General features: G+C 38.7%; 1 protein-coding gene across 12 annotated transcripts in view; it reads left to right on the top strand.

Moving 5' to 3' along the window:
* Positions 1-27,618, top strand: part of LOC134479845 (putative sperm motility kinase W) — a 665,424-nt gene that overhangs the window by 14,010 nt on the left and 623,796 nt on the right. The gene's annotated exons all lie outside the window — the stretch shown is intronic.

Here is a 27,618-nt window from a genome sequence, read left to right on the forward strand (position 1 = left end):
CGGTTAGTTCCCAGTAGGCCGCAGTAGTAATGAGTGGACTGTTCGGGATATAGAAAAATTTTCACGAATGGAATCAAAATTTCTAAGCGAATTCAGTGAGTTCCCAATGGGACATGCTTGTATGAGTCTGCTTTTCAATATAGAGCAACATTTTGTGGAACGGAATCTAAGTATCATGGTGAATTCAGTAGGTTCCCAATAGGATTCGCATGTAATAAGCTTGTTATTCAAGATAGAGCAACGTTTTAACGAACTGAAACACTGTTTCTCTGTGAATTCAGTTAGTTCCCAATAGCCTGCTCTTGTACGATGTGTACTTTTAAAGATTTATCAAAATTTGGTGAGCCGAATCTGAGTAACATGGTGAATTCGGTTAGTTCCCAGTAGGCCGCAGTAGTAATGAGTGGACTGCTCGGGATATAGAAAAATTTTCACGAATGGAATCAAAATTTCTAGGCGAATTCAGTGAGTTCCCAATGGGACATGCTTGTATGAGTCTGCTTTTCAATATAGAGCAACATTTTGTGGAACGGAATCTAAGTATCATGGTGAATTCAGTAGGTCACCAATAGGATTCGCATGTAATGAGCTTGTTATTCAAGATAGAGCAACGTTTTAACGAACTGAAACACTGTTTCTCTGTGAATTCAGTTAGTTCCCAGTAGCCTGCTCTTGTACGATGTGTACTTTTAAAGATTTATCAAAATTTGGTGAGCCGAATCTGAGTAACATGGTGAATTCGGTTAGTTCCCAGTAGGCCGCAGTAGTAATGAGTGGACTGTTCGGGATATAGAAAAATTTTCACGAATGGAATCAAAATTTCTAGGCGAATTCAGTGAGTTCCCAATGGGACATGCTTGTATGAGTCTGCTTTTCAATATAGAGCAACATTTTGTGGAACGGAATCTAAGTATCATGGTGAATTCAGTAGGTTCCCAATAGGATTCGCATGTAATAAGCTTGTTATTCAAGATAGAGCAACGTTTTAACGAACTGAAACACTGTTTCTCTGTGAATTCAGTTAGTTCCCAGTAGCCTGCTCTTGTACGATGTGTACTTTTAAAGATTTATCAAAATTTGGTGAGCCGAATCTGAGTAACATGGTGAATTCGGTTAGTTCCCAGTAGGCCGCAGTAGTAATGAGTGGACTGTTCGGGATATAGAAAAATTTTCACGAATGGAATCAAAATTTCTAAGCGAATTCAGTGAGTTCCCAATGGGACATGCTTGTATGAGTCTGCTTTTCAATATAGAGCAACATTTTGTGGAACGGAATCTAAGTATCATGGTGAATTCAGTAGGTTCCCAATAGGATTCGCATGTAATAAGCTTGTTATTCAAGATAGAGCAACGTTTTAACGAACTGAAACACTGTTTCTCTGTGAATTCAGTTAGTTCCCAGTAGCCTGCTCTTGTACGATGTGTACTTTTAAAGATTTATCAAAATTTGGTGAGCCGAATCTGAGTAACATGGTGAATTCGGTTAGTTCCCAGTAGGCCGCAGTAGTAATGAGTGGACTGCTCGGGATATAGAAAAATTTTCACGAATGGAATCAAAATTTCTAGGCGAATTCAGTGAGTTCCCAATGGGACATGCTTGTATGAGTCTGCTTTTCAATATAGAGCAACATTTTGTGGAACGGAATCTAAGTATCATGGTGAATTCAGTAGGTCACCAATAGGATTCGCATGTAATAAGCTTGTTATTCAAGATAGAGCAACGTTTTAACGAACTGAAACACTGTTTCTCTGTGAATTCAGTTAGTTCCCAGTAGCCTGCTCTTGTACGATGTGTACTTTTAAAGATTTATCAAAATTTGGTGAGCCGAATCTCAGTAACATGGTGAATTCGGTTAGTTCCCAGTAGGCCGCAGTAGTAATGAGTGGACTGTTCGGGATATAGAAAAATTTTCACGAATGGAATCAAAATTTCTAGGCGAATTCAGTGAGTTCCCAATGGGACATGCTTGTATGAGTCTGCTTTTCAATATAGAGCAACATTTTGTGGAACGGAATCTAAGTATCATGGTGAATTCAGTAGGTTCCCAATAGGATTCGCATGTAATAAGCTTGTTATTCAAGATAGAGCAACGTTTTAACGAACTGAAACACTGTTTCTCTGTGAATTCAGTTAGTTCCCAGTAGCCTGCTCTTGTACGATGTGTACTTTTAAAGATTTATCAAAATTTGGTGAGCCGAATCTGAGTAACATGGTGAATTCGGTTAGTTCCCAGTAGGCCGCAGTAGTAATGAGTGGACTGTTCGGGATATAGAAAAATTTTCACGAATGGAATCAAAATTTCTAGGCGAATTCAGTGAGTTCCCAATGGGACATGCTTGTATGAGTCTGCTTTTCAATATAGAACAACATTTGTGTAACGGAATCTAAGTATCATGGTGAATTCAGTAGGTTCCCAATAGGATTCGCATGTAATAAGCTTGTTATTCAAGATAGAGCAACGTTTTAACGAACTGAAACACTGTTTCTCTGTGAATTCAGTTAGTTCCCAGTAGCCTGCTCTTGTACGATGTGTACTTTTAAAGATTTATCAAAATTTGGTGAGCCGAATCTGAGTAACATGGTGAATTCGGTTAGTTCCCAGTAGGCCGCAGTAGTAATGAGTGGACTGTTCGGGATATAGAAAAATTTTCACGAATGGAATCAAAATTTCTAGGCGAATTCAGTGAGTTCCCAATGGGACATGCTTGTATGAGTCTGCTTTTCAATATAGAGCAACATTTTGTGGAACGGAATCTAAGTATCATGGTGAATTCAGTAGGTTCCCAATAGGATTCGCATGTAATAAGCTTGTTATTCAAGATAGAGCAACGTTTTAACGAACTGAAACACTGTTTCTCTGTGAATTCAGTTAGTTCCCAGTAGCCTGCTCTTGTACGATGTGTACTTTTAAAGATTTATCAAAATTTGGTGAGCCGAATCTGAGTAACATGGTGAATTCGGTTAGTTCCCAGTAGGCCGCAGTAGTAATGAGTGGACTGTTCGGGATATAGAAAAATTTTCACGAATGGAATCAAAATTTCTAAGCGAATTCAGTGAGTTCCCAATGGGACATGCTTGTATGAGTCTGCTTTTCAATATAGAGCAACATTTTGTGGAACGGAATCTAAGTATCATGGTGAATTCAGTAGGTTCCCAATAGGATTCGCATGTAATAAGCTTGTTATTCAAGATAGAGCAACGTTTTAACGAACTGAAACACTGTTTCTCTGTGAATTCAGTTAGTTCCCAATAGCCTGCTCTTGTACGATGTGTACTTTTAAAGATTTATCAAAATTTGGTGAGCCGAATCTGAGTAACATGGTGAATTCGGTTAGTTCCCAGTAGGCCGCAGTAGTAATGAGTGGACTGCTCGGGATATAGAAAAATTTTCACGAATGGAATCAAAATTTCTAGGCGAATTCAGTGAGTTCCCAATGGGACATGCTTGTATGAGTCTGCTTTTCAATATAGAGCAACATTTTGTGGAACGGAATCTAAGTATCATGGTGAATTCAGGAGGTTCCCAATAGGATTCGCATGTAATAAGCTTGTTATTCAAGATAGAGCAACGTTTTAACGAACTGAAACACTGTTTCTCTGTGAATTCAGTTAGTTCCCAGTAGCCTGCTCTTGTACGATGTGTACTTTTAAAGATTTATCAAAATTTGGTGAGCCGAATCTCAGTAACATGGTGAATTCGGTTAGTTCCCAGTAGGCCGCAGTAGTAATGAGTGGACTGTTCGGGATATAGAAAAATTTTCACGAATGGAATCAAAATTTCTAGGCGAATTCAGTGAGTTCCCAATGGGACATGCTTGTATGAGTCTGCTTTTCAATATAGAGCAACATTTTGTGGAACGGAATCTAAGTATCATGGTGAATTCAGTAGGTTCCCAATAGGATTCGCATGTAATAAGCTTGTTATTCAAGATAGAGCAACGTTTTAACGAACTGAAACACTGTTTCTCTGTGAATTCAGTTAGTTCCCAGTAGCCTGCTCTTGTACGATGTGTACTTTTAAAGATTTATCAAAATTTGGTGAGCCGAATCTGAGTAACATGGTGAATTCGGTTAGTTCCCAGTAGGCCGCAGTAGTAATGAGTGGACTGTTCGGGATATAGAAAAATTTTCACGAATGGAATCAAAATTTCTAGGCGAATTCAGTGAGTTCCCAATGGGACATGCTTGTATGAGTCTGCTTTTCAATATAGAACAACATTTGTGTAACGGAATCTAAGTATCATGGTGAATTCAGTAGGTTCCCAATAGGATTCGCATGTAATAAGCTTGTTATTCAAGATAGAGCAACGTTTTAACGAACTGAAACACTGTTTCTCTGTGAATTCAGTTAGTTCCCAGTAGCCTGCTCTTGTACGATGTGTACTTTTAAAGATTTATCAAAATTTGGTGAGCCGAATCTGAGTAACATGGTGAATTCGGTTAGTTCCCAGTAGGCCGCAGTAGTAATGAGTGGACTGTTCGGGATATAGAAAAATTTTCACGAATGGAATCAAAATTTCTAGGCGAATTCAGTGAGTTCCCAATGGGACATGCTTGTATGAGTCTGCTTTTCAATATAGAGCAACATTTTGTGGAACGGAATCTAAGTATCATGGTGAATTCAGTAGGTTCCCAATAGGATTCGCATGTAATAAGCTTGTTATTCAAGATAGAGCAACGTTTTAACGAACTGAAACACTGTTTCTCTGTGAATTCAGTTAGTTCCCAGTAGCCTGCTCTTGTACGATGTGTACTTTTAAAGATTTATCAAAATTTGGTGAGCCGAATCTGAGTAACATGGTGAATTCGGTTAGTTCCCAGTAGGCCGCAGTAGTAATGAGTGGACTGTTCGGGATATAGAAAAATTTTCACGAATGGAATCAAAATTTCTAAGCGAATTCAGTGAGTTCCCAATGGGACATGCTTGTATGAGTCTGCTTTTCAATATAGAGCAACATTTTGTGGAACGGAATCTAAGTATCATGGTGAATTCAGTAGGTTCCCAATAGGATTCGCATGTAATAAGCTTGTTATTCAAGATAGAGCAACGTTTTAACGAACTGAAACACTGTTTCTCTGTGAATTCAGTTAGTTCCCAATAGCCTGCTCTTGTACGATGTGTACTTTTAAAGATTTATCAAAATTTGGTGAGCCGAATCTGAGTAACATGGTGAATTCGGTTAGTTCCCAGTAGGCCGCAGTAGTAATGAGTGGACTGCTCGGGATATAGAAAAATTTTCACGAATGGAATCAAAATTTCTAGGCGAATTCAGTGAGTTCCCAATGGGACATGCTTGTATGAGTCTGCTTTTCAATATAGAGCAACATTTTGTGGAACGGAATCTAAGTATCATGGTGAATTCAGGAGGTTCCCAATAGGATTCGCATGTAATAAGCTTGTTATTCAAGATAGAGCAACGTTTTAACGAACTGAAACACTGTTTCTCTGTGAATTCAGTTAGTTCCCAGTAGCCTGCTCTTGTACGATGTGTACTTTTAAAGATTTATCAAAATTTGGTGAGCCGAATCTCAGTAACATGGTGAATTCGGTTAGTTCCCAGTAGGCCGCAGTAGTAATGAGTGGACTGTTCGGGATATAGAAAAATTTTCACGAATGGAATCAAAATTTCTAGGCGAATTCAGTGAGTTCCCAATGGGACATGCTTGTATGAGTCTGCTTTTCAATATAGAGCAACATTTTGTGGAACGGAATCTAAGTATCATGGTGAATTCAGTAGGTTCCCAATAGGATTCGCATGTAATAAGCTTGTTATTCAAGATAGAGCAACGTTTTAACGAACTGAAACACTGTTTCTCTGTGAATTCAGTTAGTTCCCAGTAGCCTGCTCTTGTACGATGTGTACTTTTAAAGATTTATCAAAATTTGGTGAGCCGAATCTGAGTAACATGGTGAATTCGGTTAGTTCCCAGTAGGCCGCAGTAGTAATGAGTGGACTGTTCGGGATATAGAAAAATTTTCACGAATGGAATCAAAATTTCTAGGCGAATTCAGTGAGTTCCCAATGGGACATGCTTGTATGAGTCTGCTTTTCAATATAGAGCAACATTTTGTGGAACGGAATCTAAGTATCATGGTGAATTCAGTAGGTTCCCAATAGGATTCGCATGTAATAAGCTTGTTATTCAAGATAGAGCAACGTTTTAACGAACTGAAACACTGTTTCTCTGTGAATTCAGTTAGTTCCCAGTAGCCTGCTCTTGTACGATGTGTACTTTTAAAGATTTATCAAAATTTGGTGAGCCGAATCTGAGTAACATGGTGAATTCGGTTAGTTCCCAGTAGGCCGCAGTAGTAATGAGTGGACTGTTCGGGATATAGAAAAATTTTCACGAATGGAATCAAAATTTCTAGGCGAATTCAGTGAGTTCCCAATGGGACATGCTTGTATGAGTCTGCTTTTCAATATAGAGCAACATTTTGTGGAACGGAATCTAAGTATCATGGTGAATTCAGTAGGTTCCCAATAGGATTCGCATGTAATAAGCTTGTTATTCAAGATAGAGCAACGTTTTAACGAACTGAAACACTGTTTCTCTGTGAATTCAGTTAGTTCCCAGTAGCCTGCTCTTGTACGATGTGTACTTTTAAAGATTTATCAAAATTTGGTGAGCCGAATCTGAGTAACATGGTGAATTCGGTTAGTTCCCAGTAGGCCGCAGTAGTAATGAGTGGACTGTTCGGGATATAGAAAAATTTTCACGAATGGAATCAAAATTTCTAAGCGAATTCAGTGAGTTCCCAATGGGACATGCTTGTATGAGTCTGCTTTTCAATATAGAGCAACATTTTGTGGAACGGAATCTAAGTATCATGGTGAATTCAGTAGGTTCCCAATAGGATTCGCATGTAATAAGCTTGTTATTCAAGATAGAGCAACGTTTTAACGAACTGAAACACTGTTTCTCTGTGAATTCAGTTAGTTCCCAATAGCCTGCTCTTGTACGATGTGTACTTTTAAAGATTTATCAAAATTTGGTGAGCCGAATCTGAGTAACATGGTGAATTCGGTTAGTTCCCAGTAGGCCGCAGTAGTAATGAGTGGACTGCTCGGGATATAGAAAAATTTTCACGAATGGAATCAAAATTTCTAGGCGAATTCAGTGAGTTCCCAATGGGACATGCTTGTATGAGTCTGCTTTTCAATATAGAGCAACATTTTGTGGAACGGAATCTAAGTATCATGGTGAATTCAGGAGGTTCCCAATAGGATTCGCATGTAATAAGCTTGTTATTCAAGATAGAGCAACGTTTTAACGAACTGAAACACTGTTTCTCTGTGAATTCAGTTAGTTCCCAGTAGCCTGCTCTTGTACGATGTGTACTTTTAAAGATTTATCAAAATTTGGTGAGCCGAATCTCAGTAACATGGTGAATTCGGTTAGTTCCCAGTAGGCCGCAGTAGTAATGAGTGGACTGTTCGGGATATAGAAAAATTTTCACGAATGGAATCAAAATTTCTAGGCGAATTCAGTGAGTTCCCAATGGGACATGCTTGTATGAGTCTGCTTTTCAATATAGAGCAACATTTTGTGGAACGGAATCTAAGTATCATGGTGAATTCAGTAGGTTCCCAATAGGATTCGCATGTAATAAGCTTGTTATTCAAGATAGAGCAACGTTTTAACGAACTGAAACACTGTTTCTCTGTGAATTCAGTTAGTTCCCAGTAGCCTGCTCTTGTACGATGTGTACTTTTAAAGATTTATCAAAATTTGGTGAGCCGAATCTGAGTAACATGGTGAATTCGGTTAGTTCCCAGTAGGCCGCAGTAGTAATGAGTGGACTGTTCGGGATATAGAAAAATTTTCACGAATGGAATCAAAATTTCTAGGCGAATTCAGTGAGTTCCCAATGGGACATGCTTGTATGAGTCTGCTTTTCAATATAGAACAACATTTGTGTAACGGAATCTAAGTATCATGGTGAATTCAGTAGGTTCCCAATAGGATTCGCATGTAATAAGCTTGTTATTCAAGATAGAGCAACGTTTTAACGAACTGAAACACTGTTTCTCTGTGAATTCAGTTAGTTCCCAGTAGCCTGCTCTTGTACGATGTGTACTTTTAAAGATTAATCAAAATTTGGTGAGGCGAATCTGAGTAACATGGTGAATTCGGTTAGTTCCCAGTAGGCCGCAGTAGTAATGAGTGGACTGTTCGGGATATAGAAAAATTTTCACGAATGGAATCAAAATTTCTAGGCGAATTCAGTGAGTTCCCAATGGGACATGCTTGTATGAGTCTGCTTTTCAATATAGAGCAACATTTTATGGAACGGAATCTAAGTATCATGGTGAATTCAGTACGTTCCCAATAGGATTCGCATGTAATAAGCTTGTTATTCAAGATAGAGCAACGTTTTAACGAACTGAAACACTGTTTCTCTGTGAATTCAGTTAGTTCCCAGTAGCCTGCTCTTGTACGATGTGTACTTTTAAAGATTTATCAAAATTTGGTGAGCCGAATCTGAGTAACATGGTGAATTCGGTTAGTTCCCAGTAGGCCGCAGTAGTAATGAGTGGACTGTTCGGGATATAGAAAAATTTTCACGAATGGAATCAAAATTTCTAGGCGAATTCAGTGAGTTCCCAATGGGACATGCTTGTATGAGTCTGCTTTTCAATATAGAGCAACATTTGTGGAACGGAATCTAAGTATCATGGTGAATTCAGTAGGTTCCCAATAGGATTCGCATGTAATAAGCTTGTTATTCAAGATAGAGCAACGTTTTAACGAACTGAAACACTGTTTCTCTGTGAATTCCGTTAGTTCCCAGTAGCCTGCTCTTGTTCCCAATGGGACATGCTTGTATGAGTCTGCTTTTCAATATAGAGCAACATTTGTGGAACGGAATCTAAGTATCATGGTGAATTCAGTAGGTTCCCAATAGGATTCGCATGTAATAAGCTTGTTATTCAAGATAGAGCAACGTTTTAACGAACTGAAACACTGTTTCTCTGTGAATTCAGTTAGTTCCCAGTAGCCTGCTCTTGTACGATGTGTACTTTTAAAGATTTATCAAAATTTGGTGAGCCGAATCTGAGTAACATGGTGAATTCGGTTAGTTCCCAGTAGGCCGCAGTAGTAATGAGTGGACTGTTCGGGATATAGAAAAATTTTCACGAATGGAATCAAAATTTCTAGGCGAATTCAGTGAGTTCCCAATGGGACATGCTTGTATGAGTCTGCTTTTCAATATAGAGCAACATTTTGTGGAACGGAATCTAAGTATCATGGTGAATTCAGTAGGTTCCCAATAGGATTCGCATGTAATAAGCTTGTTATTCAAGATAGAGCAACGTTTTAACGAACTGAAACACTGTTTCTCTGTGAATTCCGTTAGTTCCCAGTAGCCTGCTCTTGTTCCCAATGGGACATGCTTGTATGAGTCTGCTTTTCAATATAGAGCAACATTTGTGGAACGGAATCTAAGTATCATGGTGAATTCAGTAGGTTCCCAATAGGATTCGCATGTAATAAGCTTGTTATTCAAGATAGAGCAACGTTTTAACGAACTGAAACACTGTTTCTCTGTGAATTCAGTTAGTTCCCAGTAGCCTGCTCTTGTACGATGTGTACTTTTAAAGATTTATCAAAATTTGGTGAGCCGAATCTGAGTAACATGGTGAATTCGGTTAGTTCCCAGTAGGCCGCAGTAGTAATGAGTGGACTGTTCGGGATATAGAAAAATTTTCACGAATGGAATCAAAATTTCTAGGGGAATTCAGTGAGTTCCCAATGGGACATGCTTGTATGAGTCTGCTTTTCAATATAGAGCAACATTTTGTGGAACGGAATCTAAGTATCATGGTGAATTCAGTAGGTCACCAATAGGATTCGCATGTAATAAGCTTGTTATTCAAGATAGAGCAACGTTTTAACGAACTGAAACACTGTTTCTCTGTGAATTCAGTTAGTTCCCAGTAGCCTGCTCTTGTACGATGTGTACTTTTAAAGATTTATCAAAATTTGGTGAGCCGAATCTGAGTAACATGGTGAATTCGGTTAGTTCCCAGTAGGCCGCAGTAGTAATGAGTGGACTGTTCGGGATATAGAAAAATTTTCACGAATGGAATCAAAATTTCTAGTTGAATTCAGTGAGTTCCCAATGGGACATGCTTGTATGAGTCTGCTTTTCAATATAGAGCAACATTTTGTGGAACGGAATCTAAGTATCATGGTGAATTCAGTAGGTTCCCAATAGGATTCGCATGTAATAAGCTTGTTATTCAAGATAGAGCAACGTTTTAACGAACTGAAACACTGTTTCTCTGTGAATTCAGTTAGTTCCCAGTAGCCTGCTCTTGTACGATGTGTACTTTTAAAGATTTATCAAAATTTGGTGAGCCGAATCTCAGTAACATGGTGAATTCGGTTAGTTCCCAGTAGGCCGCAGTAGTAATGAGTGGACTGTTCGGGATATAGAAAAATTTTCACGAATGGAATCAAAATTTCTAGGCGAATTCAGTGAGTTCCCAATGGGACATGCTTGTATGAGTCTGCTTTTCAATATAGAGCAACATTTGTGGAACGAAATCTAAGTATCATGGTGAATTCAGTAGGTTCCCAATAGGATTCGCATGTAATAAGCTTGTTATTCAAGATAGAGCAACGTTTTAACGAACTGAAACACTGTTTCTCTGTGAATTCATTTAGTTCCCAGTAGCCTGCTCTTGTACGATGTGTACTTTTAAAGATTTATCAAAATTTGGTGAGCCGAATCTGAGTAACATGGTGAATTCGGTTAGTTCCCAGTAGGCCGCAGTAGTAATGAGTGGACTGTTCGGGATATAGAAAAATTTTCACGAATGGAATCAAAATTTCTAGGCGAATTCAGTGAGTTCCCAATGGGACATGCTTGTATGAGTCTGCTTTTCAATATAGAGCAACATTTTGTGGAACGGAATCTAAGTATCATGGTGAATTCAGTAGGTCACCAATAGGATTCGCATGTAATAAGCTTGTTATTCAAGATAGAGCAACGTTTTAACGAACTGAAACACTGTTTCTCTGTGAATTCAGTTAGTTCCCAGTAGCCTGCTCTTGTACGATGTGTACTTTTAAAGATTAATCAAAATTTGGTGAGCCGAATCTGAGTAACATGGTGAATTCGGTTAGTTCCCAGTAGGCCGCAGTAGTAATGAGTGGACTGTTCGGGATATAGAAAAATTTTCACGAATGGAATCAAAATTTCTAGGCGAATTCAGTGAGTTCCCAATGGGACATGCTTGTATGAGTCTGCTTTTCAATATAGAGCAACATTTTGTGGAACGGAATCTAAGTATCATGGTGAATTCAGTAGGTTCCCAATAGGATTCGCATGTAATAAGCTTGTTATTCAAGATAGAGCAACGTTTTAACGAACTGAAACACTGTTTCTCTGTGAATTCAGTTAGTTCCCAGTAGCCTGCTCTTGTACGATGTGTACTTTTAAAGATTTATCAAAATTTGGTGAGCCGAATCTGAGTAACATGGTGAATTCGGTTAGTTCCCAGTAGGCCGCAGTAGTAATGAGTGGACTGTTCGGGATATAGAAAAATTTTCACGAATGGAATCAAAATTTCTAGGCGAATTCAGTGAGTTCCCAATGGGACATGCTTGTATGAGTCTGCTTTTCAATATAGAGCAACATTTTGTGGAACGGAATCTAAGTATCATGGTGAATTCAGTAGGTTCCCAATAGGATTCGCATGTAATAAGCTTGTTATTCAAGATAGAGCAACGTTTTAACGAACTGAAACACTGTTTCTCTGTGAATTCAGTTAGTTCCCAGTAGCCTGCTCTTGTACGATGTGTACTTTTAAAGATTTATCAAAATTTGGTGAGCCGAATCTCAGTAACATGGTGAATTCGGTTAGTTCCCAGTAGGCCGCAGTAGTAATGAGTGGACTGTTCGGGATATAGAAAAATTTTCACGAATGGAATCAAAATTTCTAGGCGAATTCAGTGAGTTCCCAATGGGACATGCTTGTATGAGTCTGCTTTTCAATATAGAGCAACATTTGTGGAACGGAATCTAAGTATCATGGTGAATTCAGTAGGTTCCCAATAGGATTCGCATGTAATAAGCTTGTTATTCAAGATAGAGCAACGTTTTAACGAACTGAAACACTGTTTCTCTGTGAATTCAGTTAGTTCCCAGTAGCCTGCTCTTGTACGATGTGTACTTTTAAAGATTTATCAAAATTTGGTGAGCCGAATCTGAGTAACATGGTGAATTCGGTTAGTTCCCAGTAGGCCGCAGTAGTAATGAGTGGACTGTTCGGGATATAGAAAAATTTTCACGAATGGAATCAAAATTTCTAGGCGAATTCAGTGAGTTCCCAATGGGACATGCTTGTATGAGTCTGCTTTTCAATATAGAGCAACATTTTGTGGAACGGAATCTAAGTATCATGGTGAATTCAGTAGGTCACCAATAGGATTCGCATGTAATAAGCTTGTTATTCAAGATAGAGCAACGTTTTAACGAACTGAAACACTGTTTCTCTGTGAATTCAGTTAGTTCCCAGTAGCCTGCTCTTGTACGATGTGTACTTTTAAAGATTAATCAAAATTTGGTGAGCCGAATCTGAGTAACATGGTGAATTCGGTTAGTTCCCAGTAGGCCGCAGTAGTAATGAGTGGACTGTTCGGGATATAGAAAAATTTTCACGAATGGAATCAAAATTTCTAGGCGAATTCAGTGAGTTCCCAATGGGACATGCTTGTATGAGTCTGCTTTTCAATATAGAGCAACATTTTGTGGAACGGAATCTAAGTATCATGGTGAATTCAGTAGGTTCCCAATAGGATTCGCATGTAATAAGCTTGTTATTCAAGATAGAGCAACGTTTTAACGAACTGAAACACTGTTTCTCTGTGAATTCAGTTAGTTCCCAGTAGCCTGCTCTTGTACGATGTGTACTTTTAAAGATTTATCAAAATTTGGTGAGCAGAATCTGAGTAACATGGTGAATTCGGTTAGTTCCCAGTAGGCCGCAGTAGTAATGAGTGGACTGTTCGGGATATAGAAAAATTTTCACGAATGGAATCAAAATTTCTAGGCGAATTCAGTGAGTTCCCAATGGGACATGCTTGTATGAGTCTGCTTTTCAATATAGAGCAACATGTTGTGGAACGGAATCTAAGTATCATGGTGAATTCAGGAGGTTCCCAATAGGATTCGCATGTAATAAGCTTGTTATTCAAGATAGAGCAACGTTTTAATGAACTGAAACACTGTTTCTCTGTGAATTCAGTTAGTTCCCAATAGCCTGCTCTTGTACGATGTGTACTTTTAAAGATTTATCAAAATTTGTTGAGCCGAATCTCAGTAACATGGTGAATTCGGTTAGTTCCCAGTAGGCCGCAGTAGTAATGAGTGGACTGCTCGGGATATAGAAAAATTTTCACGAATGGAATCAAAATTTCTAGGCGAATTCAGTGAGTTCCCAATGGGACATGCTTGTATGAGTCTGCTTTTCAATATAGAGCAACATGTTGTGGAACGGAATCTAAGTATCATGGTGAATTCAGGAGGTTCCCAATAGGATTCGCATGTAATAAGCTTGTTATTCAAGATAGAGCAACGTTTTAACGAACTGAAACACTGTTTCTCTGTGAATTCAGTTAGTTCCCAGTAGCCTGCTCTTGTACGATGTGTACTTTTAAAGATTTATCAAAATTTGGTGAGCCGAATCTCAGTAACATGGTGAATTCGGTTAGTTCCCAGTAGGCCGCAGTAGTAATGAGTGGACTGTTCGGGATATAGAAGAATTTTCACGAATGGAATCAAAATTTCTAGGCGAATTCAGTGAGTTCCCAATGGGACATGCTTGTATGAGTCTGCTTTTCAATATAGAGCAACATTTTGTGGAACGGAATCTAAGTATCATGGTGAATTCAGTAGGTTCCCAATAGGATTCGCATGTAATAAGCTTGTTATTCAAGATAGAGCAACGTTTTAACGAACTGAAACACTGTTTCTCTGTGAATTCAGTTAGTTCCCAGTAGCCTGCTCTTGTACGATGTGTACTTTTAAAGATTTATCAAAATTTGGTGAGCCGAATCTGAGTAACATGGTGAATTCGGTTAGTTCCCAGTAGGCCGCAGTAGTAATGAGTGGACTGTTCGGGATATAGAAAAATTTTCACGAATGGAATCAAAATTTCTAGGCGAATTCAGTGAGTTCCCAATGGGACATGCTTGTATGAGTCTGCTTTTCAATATAGAGCAACATTTGTGGAACGGAATCTAAGTATCATGGTGAATTCAGTAGGTTCCCAATAGGATTCGCATGTAATAAGCTTGTTATTCAAGATAGAGCAACGTTTTAACGAACTGAAACACTGTTTCTCTGTGAATTCAGTTAGTTCCCAGTAGCCTGCTCTTGTACGATGTGTACTTTTAAAGATTAATCAAAATTTGGTGAGCCGAATCTGAGTAACATGGTGAATTCGGTTAGTTCCCAGTAGGCCGCAGTAGTAATGAGTGGACTGTTCGGGATATAGAAAAATTTTCACGAATGGAATCAAAATTTCTAGGCGAATTCAGTGAGTTCCCAATGGGACATGCTTGTATGAGTCTGCTTTTCAATATAGAGCAACATTTTGTGGAACGGAATCTAAGTATCATGGTGAATTCAGTAGGTTCCCAATAGGATTCGCATGTAATAAGCTTGTTATTCAAGATAGAGCAACGTTTTAACGAACTGAAACACTGTTTCTCTGTGAATTCAGTTAGTTCCCAGTAGCCTGCTCTTGTACGATGTGTACTTTTAAAGATTTATCAAAATTTGGTGAGCCGAATCTCAGTAACATGGTGAATTCGGTTAGTTCCCAGTAGGCCGCAGTAGTAATGAGTGGACTGTTCGGGATATAGAAAATTTTTCACGAATGGAATCAAAATTTCTAGGCGAATTCAGTGAGTTCCCAATGGGACATGCTTGTATGAGTCTGCTTTTCAATATAGAGCAACATTTTGTGGAACGGAATCTAAGTATCATGGTGAATTCAGTAGGTTCCCAATAGGATTCGCATGTAATAAGCTTGTTATTCAATAGAGCAACGTTTTAACGAACTGAAACACTGTTTCTCTGTGAATTCAGTTAGTTCCCAGTAGCCTGCTCTTGTACGATGTGTACTTTTAAAGATTTATCAAAATTTGGTGAGCCGAATCTGAGTAACATGGTGAATTCGGTTAGTTCCCAGTAGGCCGCAGTAGTAATGAGTGGACTGTTCGGGATATAGAAAAATTTTCACGAATGGAATCAAAATTTCTAGGCGAATTCAGTGAGTTCCCAAGGGACATGCTTGTATGAGTCTGCTTTTCAATATAGAGCAACATTTTGTGGAACGGAATCTAAGTATCATGGTGAATTCAGTAGGTCACCAATAGGATTCGCATGTAATAAGCTTGTTATTCAAGATAGAGCAACGTTTTAACGAACTGAAACACTGTTTCTCTGTGAATTCAGTTAGTTCCCAGTAGCCTGCTCTTGTACGATGTGTACTTTTAAAGATTTATCAAAATTTGGTGAGCCGAATCTCAGTAACATGGTGAATTCGGTTAGTTCCCAGTAGGCCGCAGTAGTAATGAGTGGACTGTTCGGGATATAGAAAAATTTTCACGAATGGAATCAAAATTTCTAGGCGAATTCAGTGAGTTCCCAATGGGACATGCTTGTATGAGTCTGCTTTTCAATATAGAGCAACATTTTGTGGAACGGAATCTAAGTATCATGGTGAATTCAGTAGGTTCCCAATAGGATTCGCATGTAATAAGCTTGTTATTCAAGATAGAGCAACGTTTTAACGAACTGAAACACTGTTTCTCTGTGAATTCAGTTAGTTCCCAGTAGCCTGCTCTTGTACGATGTGTACTTTTAAAGATTTATCAAAATTTGGTGAGCCGAATCTGAGTAACATGGTGAATTCGGTTAGTTCCCAGTAGGCCGCAGTAGTAATGAGTGGACTGTTCGGGATATAGAAAAATTTTCACGAATGGAATCAAAATTTCTAGGCGAATTCAGTGAGTTCCCAATGGGACATGCTTGTGTGAGTCTGCTTTTCAATATAGAGCAACATTTTGTGGAACGGAATCTAAGTATCATGGTGAATTCAGTAGGTCACCAATAGGATTCGCATGTAATAAGCTTGTTATTCAAGATAGAGCAACGTTTTAACGAACTGAAACACTGTTTCTCTGTGAATTCAGTTAGTTCCCAGTAGCCTGCTCTTGTACGATGTGTACTTTTAAAGATTAATCAAAATTTGGTGAGCCGAATCTGAGTAACATGGTGAATTCGGTTAGTTCCCAGTAGGCCGCAGTAGTAATGAGTGGACTGTTCGGGATATAGAAAAATTTTCACGAATGGAATCAAAATTTCTAGGCGAATTCAGTGAGTTCCCAATGGGACATGCTTGTATGAGTCTGCTTTTCAATATAGAGCAACATTTTGTGGAACGGAATCTAAGTATCATGGTGAATTCAGTAGGTTCCCAATAGGATTCGCATGTAATAAGCTTGTTATTCAAGATAGAGCAACGTTTTAACGAACTGAAACACTGTTTCTCTGTGAATTCAGTTAGTTCCCAGTAGCCTGCTCTTGTACGATGTGTACTTTTAAAGATTTATCAAAATTTGGTGAGCCGAATCTGAGTAACATGGTGAATTCGGTTAGTTCCCAGTAGGCCGCAGTAGTAATGAGTGGACTGTTCGGGATATAGAAAAATTTTCACGAATGGAATCAAAATTTCTAGGCGAATTCAGTGAGTTCCCAATGGGACATGCTTGTATGAGTCTGCTTTTCAATATAGAGCAACATTTTGTGGAACGGAATCTAAGTATCATGGTGAATTCAGTAGGTTCCCAATAGGATTCGCATGTAATAAGCTTGTTATTCAAGATAGAGCAACGTTTTAACGAACTGAAACACTGTTTCTCTGTGAATTCAGTTAGTTCCCAGTAGCCTGCTCTTGTACGATGTGTACTTTTAAAGATTTATCAAAATTTGGTGAGCCGAATCTCAGTAACATGGTGAATTCGGTTAGTTCCCAGTAGGCCGCAGTAGTAATGAGTGGACTGTTCGGGATATAGAAAAATTTTCACAAATGGAATCAAAATTTCTAGGCGAATTCAGTGAGTTCCCAATGGGACATGCTTGTATGAGTCTGCTTTTCAATATAGAGCAACATTTGTGGAACGGAATCTAAGTATCATGGTGAATTCAGTAGGTTCCCAATAGGATTCGCGTGTAATAAGCTTGTTATTCAAGATAGAGCAACGTTTTAACGAACTGAAACACTGTTTCTCTGTGAATTCAGTTAGTTCCCAGTAGCCTGCTCTTGTACGATGTGTACTTTTAAAGATTTATCAAAATTTGGTGAGCCGAATCTGAGTAACATGGTGAATTCGGTTAGTTCCCAGTAGGCCGCAGTAGTAATGAGTGGACTGTTCGGGATATAGAAAAATTTTCACGAATGGAATCAAAATTTCTAGGCGAATTCAGTGAGTTCCCAATGGGACATGCTTGTATGAGTCTGCTTTTGAATATAGAGCAACATTTTGTGGAACGGAATCTAAGTATCATGGTGAATTCAGTAGGTCACCAATAGGATTCGCATGTAATAAGCTTGTTATTCAAGATAGAGCAACGTTTTAACGAACTGAAACACTGTTTCTCTGTGAATTCAGTTAGTTCCCAGTAGCCTGCTCTTGTACGATGTGTACTTTTAAAGATTAATCAAAATTTGGTGAGCCGAATCTGAGTAACATGGTGAATTCGGTTAGTTCCCAGTAGGCCGCAGTAGTAATGAGTGGACTGTTCGGGATATAGAAAAATTTTCACGAATGGAATCAAAATTTCTAGGCGAATTCAGTGAGTTCCCAATGGGACATGCTTGTATGAGTCTGCTTTTCAATATAGAGCAACATTTGTGGAACGGAATCTAAGTATCATGGTGAATTCAGTAGGTTCCCAATAGGATTCGCATGTAATAAGCTTGTTATTCAAGATAGAGCAACGTTTTAACGAACTGAAACACTGTTTCTCTGTGAATTCAGTTAGTTCCCAGTAGCCTGCTCTTGTACGATGTGTACTTTTAAAGATTTATCAAAATTTGGTGAGCCGAATCTGAGTAACATGGTGAATTCGGTTAGTTCCCAGTAGGCCGCAGTAGTAATGAGTGGACTGTTCGGGATATAGAAAAATTTTCACGAATGGAATCAAAATTTCTAGGCGAATTCAGTGAGTTCCCAATGGGACATGCTTGTATGAGTCTGCTTTTCAATATAGAGCAACATTTTGTGGAACGGAATCTAAGTATCATGGTGAATTCAGTAGGTCACCAATAGGATTCGCATGTAATAAGCTTGTTATTCAAGATAGAGCAACGTTTTAACGAACTGAAACACTGTTTCTCTGTGAATTCAGTTAGTTCCCAGTAGCCTGCTCTTGTACGATGTGTACTTTTAAAGATTAATCAAAATTTGGTGAGCCGAATCTGAGTAACATGGTGAATTCGGTTAGTTCCCAGTAGGCCGCAGTAGTAATGAGTGGACTGTTCGGGATATAGAAAAATTTTCACGAATGGAATCAAAATTTCTAGGCTAATTCAGTGAGTTCCCAATGGGACATGCTTGTATGAGTCTGCTTTTCACTATAGAGCAAAATTTTGTGGAACGGAATCTAAGTATCATGGTGAATTCAGTAGGTTCCCAATAGGATTCGCATGTAATAAGCTTGTTATTCAAGATAGAGCAACGTTTTGACGAACTGAAACACTGTTTCTCTGTGAATTCAGTTAGTTCCCAGTAGCCTGCTCTTGTACGATGTGTACTTTTAAAGATTTATCAAAATTTGGTGAGCAGAATCTGAGTAACATGGTGAATTCGGTTAGTTCCCAGTAGGCCGCAGTAGTAATGAGTGGACTGTTCGGGATATAGAAAAATTTTCACGAATGGAATCAAAATTTCTAGGCGAATTCAGTGAGTTCCCAATGGGACATGCTTGTATGAGTCTGCTTTTCAATATAGAGCAACATTTTGTGGAACGGAATCTAAGTATCATGGTGAATTCAGTAGGTTCCCAATAGGATTCGCATGTAATAAGCTTGTTATTCAAGATAGAGCAACGTTTTAACGAACTGAAACACTGTTTCTCTGTGAATTCAGTTAGTTCCCAGTAGCCTGCTCTTGTACGATGTGTACTTTTAAAGATTTATCAAAATTTGGTGAGCCGAATCTGAGTAACATGGTGAATTCGGTTAGTTCCCAGTAGGCCGCAGTAGTAATGAGTGGACTGTTCGGGATATAGAAAAATTTTCACGAATGGAATCAAAATTTCTAGGCGAATTCAGTGAGTTCCCAATGGGACATGCTTGTATGAGTCTGCTTTTCAATATAGAGCAACATTTTGTGGAACGGAATCTAAGTATCATGGTGAATTCAGTAGGTTCCCAATAGGATTCGCATGTAATAAGCTTGTTATTCAAGATAGAGCAACGTTTTAACGAACTGAAACACTGTTTCTCTGTGAATTCAGTTAGTTCCCAATAGCCTGCTCTTGTACGATGTGTACTTTTAAAGATTTATCAAAATTTGGTGAGCCGAATCTGAGTAACATGGTGAATTCGGTTAGTTCCCAGTAGGCCGCAGTAGTAATGAGTGGACTGCTCGGGATATAGAAAAATTTTCACGAATGGAATCAAAATTTCTAGGCGAATTCAGTGAGTTCCCAATGGGACATGCTTGTATGAGTCTGCTTTTCAATATAGAGCAACATTTTGTGGAACGGAATCTAAGTATCATGGTGAATTCAGGAGGTTCCCAATAGGATTCGCATGTAATAAGCTTGTTATTCAAGATAGAGCAACGTTTTAACGAACTGAAACACTGTTTCTCTGTGAATTCAGTTAGTTCCCAGTAGCCTGCTCTTGTACGATGTGTACTTTTAAAGATTTATCAAAATTTGGTGAGCCGAATCTCAGTAACATGGTGAATTCGGTTAGTTCCCAGTAGGCCGCAGTAGTAATGAGTGGACTGTTCGGGATATAGAAAAATTTTCACGAATGGAATCAAAATTTCTAGGCGAATTCAGTGAGTTCCCAATGGGACATGCTTGTATGAGTCTGCTTTTCAATATAGAGCAACATTTTGTGGAACGGAATCTAAGTATCATGGTGAATTCAGTAGGTTCCCAATAGGATTCTCATGTAATAAGCTTGTTATTCAAGATAGAGCAACGTTTTAACGAACTGAAACACTGTTTCTCTGTGAATTCAGTTAGTTCCCAGTAGCCTGCTCTTGTACGATGTGTACTTTTAAAGATTTATCAAAATTTGGTGAGCCGAATCTGAGTAACATGGTGAATTCGGTTAGTTCCCAGTAGGCCGCAGTAGTAATGAGTGGACTGTTCGGGATATAGAAAAATTTTCACGAATGGAATCAAAATTTCTAGGCGAATTCAGTGAGTTCCCAATGGGACATGCTTGTATGAGTCTGCTTTTCAATATAGAGCAACATTTTGTGGAACGGAATGTAAGTATCATGGTGAATTCAGTAGGTTCCCAATAGGATTCGCATGTAATAAGCTTGTTATTCAAGATAGAGCAAGGTTTTAACGAACTGAAACACTGTTTCTCTGTGAATTCAGTTAGTTCCCAGTAGCCTGCTCTTGTATGATGTGTACTTTTAAAGATTTATCAAAATTTGGTGAGCCGAATCTGAGTAACATGGTGAATTCGGTTAGTTCCCAGTAGGCCGCAGTAGTAATGAGTGGACTGTTCGGGATATAGAAAAATTTTCACGAATGGAATCAAAATTTCTAGGCGAATTCAGTGAGTTCCCAATGGGACATGCTTGTATGAGTCTGCTTTTCAATATAGAGCAACATTTGTGGAACGGAATCTAAGTATCATGGTGAATTCAGTAGGTTCCCAATAGGATTCGCATGTAATAAGCTTGTTATTCAAGATAGAGCAACGTTTTAACGAACTGAAACACTGTTTCTCTGTGAATTCAGTTAGTTCCCAGTAGCCTGCTCTTGTACGATGTGTACTTTTAAAGATTTATCAAAATTTGGTGAGCCGAATCTGAGTAACATGGTGAATTCGGTTAGTTCCCAGTAGGCCGCAGTAGTAATGAGTGGACTGTTCGGGATATAGAAAAATTTTCACGAATGGAATCAAAATTTCTAGGCGAATTCAGTGAGTTCCCAATGGGACATGCTTGTATGAGTCTGCTTTTCAATATAGAGCAACATTTTGTGGAACGGAATCTAAGTATCATGGTGAATTCAGTAGGTCACCAATAGGATTCGCATGTAATGAGCTTGTTATTCAAGATAGAGCAACGTTTTAACGAACTGAAACACTGTTTCTCTGTGAATTCAGTTAGTTCCCAATAGCCTGCTCTTGTACGATGTGTACTTTTAAAGATTTATCAAAATTTGGTGAGCCGAATCTGAGTAACATGGTGAATTCGGTTAGTTCCCAGTAGGCCGCAGTAGTAATGAGTGGACTGCTCGGGATATAGAAAAATTTTCACGAATGGAATCAAAATTTCTAGGCGAATTCAGTGAGTTCCCAATGGGACATGCTTGTATGAGTCTGCTTTTCAATATAGAGCAACATTTTGTGGAACGGAATCTAAGTATCATGGTGAATTCAGGAGGTTCCCAATAGGATTCGCATGTAATAAGCTTGTTATTCAAGATAGAGCAACGTTTTAACGAACTGAAACACTGTTTCTCTGTGAATTCAGTTAGTTCCCAGTAGCCTGCTCTTGTACGATGTGTACTTTTAAAGATTTATCAAAATTTGGTGAGCCGAATCTCAGTAACATGGTGAATTCGGTTAGTTCCCAGTAGGCCGCAGTAGTAATGAGTGGACTGTTCGGGATATAGAAAAATTTTCACGAATGGAATCAAAATTTCTAGGCGAATTCAGTGAGTTCCCAATGGGACATGCTTGTATGAGTCTGCTTTTCAATATAGAGCAACATTTGTGGAACGGAATCTAAGTATCATGGTGAATTCAGTAGGTTCCCAATAGGATTCGCATGTAATAAGCTTGTTATTCAAGATAGAGCAACGTTTTAACGAACTGAAACACTGTTTCTCTGTGAATTCAGTTAGTTCCCAGTAGCCTGCTCTTGTACGATGTGTACTTTTAAAGATTTATCAAAATTTGGTGAGCCGAATCTGAGTAACATGGTGAATTCGGTTAGTTCCCAGTAGGCCGCAGTAGTAATGAGTGGACTGTTCGGGATATAGAAAAATTTTCACGAATGGAATCAAAATTTCTAGGCGAATTCAGTGAGTTCCCAATGGGACATGCTTGTATGAGTCTGCTTTTCAATATAGAGCAACATTTTGTGGAACGGAATCTAAGTATCATGGTGAATTCAGTAGGTCACCAATAGGATTCGCATGTAATAAGCTTGTTATTCAAGATAGAGCAACGTTTTAACGAACTGAAACACTGTTTCTCTGTGAATTCAGTTAGTTCCCAATAGCCTGCTCTTGTACGATGTGTACTTTTAAAGATTTATCAAAATTTGGTGAGCCGAATCTGAGTAACATGGTGAATTCGGTTAGTTCCCAGTAGGCCGCAGTAGTAATGAGTGGACTGCTCGGGATATAGAAAAATTTTCACGAATGGAATCAAAATTTCTAGGCGAATTCAGTGAGTTCCCAATGGGACATGCTTGTATGAGTCTGCTTTTCAATATAGAGCAACATTTTGTGTAACGGAATCTAAGTATCATGGTGAATTCAGGAGGTTCCCAATAGGATTCGCATGTAATAAGCTTGTTATTCAAGATAGAGCAACGTTTTAACGAACTGAAACACTGTTTCTCTGTGAATTCAGTTAGTTCCCAGTAGCCTGCTCTTGTACGATGTGTACTTTTAAAGATTTATCAAAATTTGGTGAGCCGAATCTCAGTAACATGGTGAATTCGGTTAGTTCCCAGTAGGCCGCAGTAGTAATGAGTGGACTGTTCGGGATATAGAAAAATTTTCACGAATGGAATCAAAATTTCTAGGCGAATTCAGTGAGTTCCCAATGGGACATGCTTGTATGAGTCTGCTTTTCAATATAGAGCAACATTTTGTGGAACGGAATCTAAGTATCATGGTGAATTCAGTAGGTTCCCAATAGGATTCGCATGTAATAAGCTTGTTATTCAAGATAGAGCAACGTTTTAACGAACTGAAACACTGTTTCTCTGTGAATTCAGTTAGTTCCCAGTAGCCTGCTCTTGTACGATGTGTACTTTTAAAGATTTATCAAAATTTGGTGAGCCGAATCTGAGTAACATGGTGAATTCGGTTAGTTCCCAGTAGGCCGCAGTAGTAATGAGTGGACTGTTCGGGATATAGAAAAATTTTCACGAATGGAATCAAAATTTCTAGGCGAATTCAGTGAGTTCCCAATGGGACATGCTTGTATGAGTCTGCTTTTCAATATAGAGCTACATTTTGTGGAACGGAATCTAAGTATCATGGTGAATTCAGTAGGTTCCCAATAGGATTCGCATGTAATAAGCTTGTTATTCAAGATAGAGCAAGGTTTTAACGAACTGAAACACTGTTTCTCTGTGAATTCAGTTAGTTCCCAGTAGCCTGCTCTTGTATGATGTGTACTTTTAAAGATTTATCAAAATTTGGTGAGCCGAATCTGAGTAACATGGTGAATTCGGTTAGTTCCCAGTAGGCCGCAGTAGTAATGAGTGGACTGTTCGGGATATAGAAAAATTTTCACGAATGGAATCAAAATTTCTAGGCGAATTCAGTGAGTTCCCAATGGGACATGCTTGTATGAGTCTGCTTTTCAATATAGAGCAACATTTGTGGAACGGAATCTAAGTATCATGGTGAATTCAGTAGGTTCCCAATAGGATTCGCATGTAATAAGCTTGTTATTCAAGATAGAGCAACGTTTTAACGAACTGAAACACTGTTTCTCTGTGAATTCAGTTAGTTCCCAGTAGCCTGCTCTTGTACGATGTGTACTTTTAAAGATTTATCAAAATTTGGTGAGCCGAATCTGAGTAACATGGTGAATTCGGTTAGTTCCCAGTAGGCCGCAGTAGTAATGAGTGGACTGTTCGGGATATAGAAAAATTTTCACGAATGGAATCAAAATTTCTAGGCGAATTCAGTGAGTTCCCAATGGGACATGCTTGTATGAGTCTGCTTTTCAATATAGAGCAACATTTTGTGGAACGGAATCTAAGTATCATGGTGAATTCAGTAGGTTCCCAATAGGATTCGCATGTAATAAGCTTGTTATTCAAGATAGAGCAACGTTTTAACGAACTGAAACACTGTTTCTCTGTGAATTCAGTTAGTTCCCAGTAGCCTGCTCTTGTACGATGTGTACTTTTAAAGATTTATCAAAATTTGGTGAGCCGAATCTGAGTAACATGGTGAATTCGGTTAGTTCCCAGTAGGCCGCAGTAGTAATGAGTGGACTGTTCGGGATATAGAAAAATTTTCACGAATGGAATCAAAATTTCTAGGCGAATTCAGTGAGTTCCCAATGGGACATGCTTGTATGAGTCTGCTTTTCAATATAGAGCTACATTTTGTGGAACGGAATCTAAGTATCATGGTGAATTCAGTAGGTTCCCAATAGGATTCGCATGTAATAAGCTTGTTATTCAAGATAGAGCAAGGTTTTAACGAACTGAAACACTGTTTCTCTGTGAATTCAGTTAGTTCCCAGTAGCCTGCTCTTGTATGATGTGTACTTTTAAAGATTTATCAAAATTTGGTGAGCCGAATCTGAGTAACATGGTGAATTCGGTTAGTTCCCAGTAGGCCGCAGTAGTAATGAGTGGACTGTTCGGGATATAGAAAAATTTTCACGAATGGAATCAAAATTTCTAGGCGAATTCAGTGAGTTCCCAATGGGACATGCTTGTATGAGTCTGCTTTTCAATATAGAGCAACATTTGTGGAACGGAATCTAAGTATCATGGTGAATTCAGTAGGTTCCCAATAGGATTCGCATGTAATAAGCTTGTTATTCAAGATAGAGCAACGTTTTAACGAACTGAAACACTGTTTCTCTGTGAATTCAGTTAGTTCCCAGTAGCCTGCTCTTGTACGATGTGTACTTTTAAAGATTTATCAAAACTTGGTGAGCCGAATCTGAGTAACATGGTGAATTCGGTTAGTTCCCAGTAGGCCGCAGTAGTAATGAGTGGACTGTTCGGGATATAGAAAAATTTTCACGAATGGAATCAAAATTTCTAGGCGAATTCAGTGAGTTCCCAATGGGACATGCTTGTATGAGTCTGCTTTTCAATATAGAGCAACATTTTGTGGAACGGAATCTAAGTATCATGGTGAATTCAGTAGGTCACCAATAGGATTCGCATGTAATAAGCTTGTTATTCAAGATAGAGCAACGTTTTAACGAACTGAAACACTGTTTCTCTGTGAATTCAGTTAGTTCCCAGTAGCCTGCTCTTGTACGATGTGTACTTTTAAAGATTTATCAAAATTTGGTGAGCCGAATCTGAGTAACATGGTGAATTCGGTTAGTTCCCAGTAGGCCGCAGTAGCAATGAGTGGACTGTTCGGGATATAGAAATATTTTCACGAATGGAATCAAAATTTCTAGGCGAATTCCGTGAGTTAGCAATGGGACATGCTTGTATGAGTCTGCTTCTCAATATAGAGCAACATTTTGTGGAACGGAATCTAAGTATCATGGTGAATTCAGTAGGTTCCCAATAGGATTCGCATGTAATAAGCTTGTTATTCAAGATAGAGCAACGTTTTAACGAACTGAAACACTGTTTCTCTGTGAATTCAGTTAGTTCCCAGTAGCCTGCTCTTGTACGATGTGTACTTTTAAAGATTAATCAAAATTTGGTGAACCGAATCTGAGTAACATGGTGAATTCGGATAGTTCCCAGTAGGCCGCAGTAGTAATGAGTGGACTGTTCGGGATATAGAAAAATTTTCACGAATGGAATCAAAATTTCTAGGCGAATTCAGTGAGTTCCCAATGGGACATGCTTGTATGAGTCTGCTTTTCAATATAGAGCAACATTTGTGGAACGGAATCTAAGTATCATGGTGAATTCAGTAGGTTCCCAATAGGATTCGCATGTAATAAGCTTGTTATTCAAGATAGAGCAACGTTTTAACGAACTGAAACACTGTTTCTCTGTGAATTCAGTTAGTTCCCAGTAGCCTGCTCTTGTACGATGTGTACTTTTAAAGATTTATCAAAATTTGGTGAGCCGAATCTGAGTAACATGGTGAATTCGGTTAGTTCCCAGTAGGCCGCAGTAGTAATGAGTGGACTGTTCGGGATATAGAAAAATTTTCACGAATGGAATCAAAATTTCTAGGCGAATTCAGTGAGTTCCCAATGGGACATGCTTGTATGAGTCTGCTTTTCAATATAGAGCTACATTTTGTGGAACGGAATCTAAGTATCATGGTGAATTCAGGAGGTTCCCAATAGGATTCGCATGTAATAAGCTTGTTATTCAAGATAGAGCAACGTTTTAACGAACTGAAACACTGTTTCTCTGTGAATTCAGTTAGTTCCCAGTAGCCTGCTCTTGTACGATGTGTACTTTTAAAGATTTATCAAAATTTGGTGAGCCGAATCTGAGTAACATGGTGAATTCGGTTAGTTCCCAGTAGGCCGCAGTAGTAATGAGTGGACTGTTCGGGATATAGAAAAATTTTCACGAATGGAATCAAAATTTCTAGGCGAATTCAGTGAGTTCCCAATGGGACATGCTTGTATGAGTCTGCTTTTCAATATAGAGCAACATTTGTGGAACGGAATCTAAGTATCATGGTGAATTCAGTAGGTTCCCAATAGGATTCGCATGTAATAAGCTTGTTATTCAAGATAGAGCAACGTTTTAACGAACTGAAACACTGTTTCTCTGTGAATTCAGTTAGTTCCCAGTAGCCTGCTCTTGTACGATGTGTACTTTTAAAGATTTATCAAAATTTGGTGAGCCGAATCTGAGTAACATGGTGAATTCGGTTAGTTCCCAGTAGGCCGCAGTAGTAATGAGTGGACTGTTCGGGATATAGAAAAATTTTCACGAATGGAATCAAAATTTCTAGGCGAATTCAGTGAGTTCCCAATGGGACATGCTTGTATGAGTCTGCTTTTCAATATAGAACAACATTTGTGGAACGGAATCTAAGTATCATGGTGAATTCAGTAGGTTCCCAATAGGATTCGCATGTAATAAGCTTGTTATTCAAGATAGAGCAACGTTTTAACGAACTGAAACACTGTTTCTCTGTGAATTCAGTTAGTTCCCAGTAGCCTGCTCTTGTACGATGTGTACTTTTAAAGATTTATCAAAATTTGGTGAGCCGAATCTGAGTAACATGGTGAATTCGGTTAGTTCCCAGTAGGCCGCAGTAGCAATGAGTGGACTGTTCGGGATATAGAAATATTTTCACGAATGGAATCAAAATTTCTAGGCGAATTCCGTGAGTTAGCAATGGGACATGCTTGTATGAGTCTGCTTCTCAATATAGAGCAACATTTTGTGGAACGGAATCTAAGTATCATGGTGAATTCAGTAGGTTCCCAATAGGATTCGCATGTAATAAG

This window comes from Rattus norvegicus, chromosome 7 (genome assembly GCF_036323735.1).
Source record: "Rattus norvegicus strain BN/NHsdMcwi chromosome 7, GRCr8, whole genome shotgun sequence".
NCBI classification, from domain to species: Eukaryota; Metazoa; Chordata; class Mammalia; order Rodentia; family Muridae; genus Rattus; species Rattus norvegicus.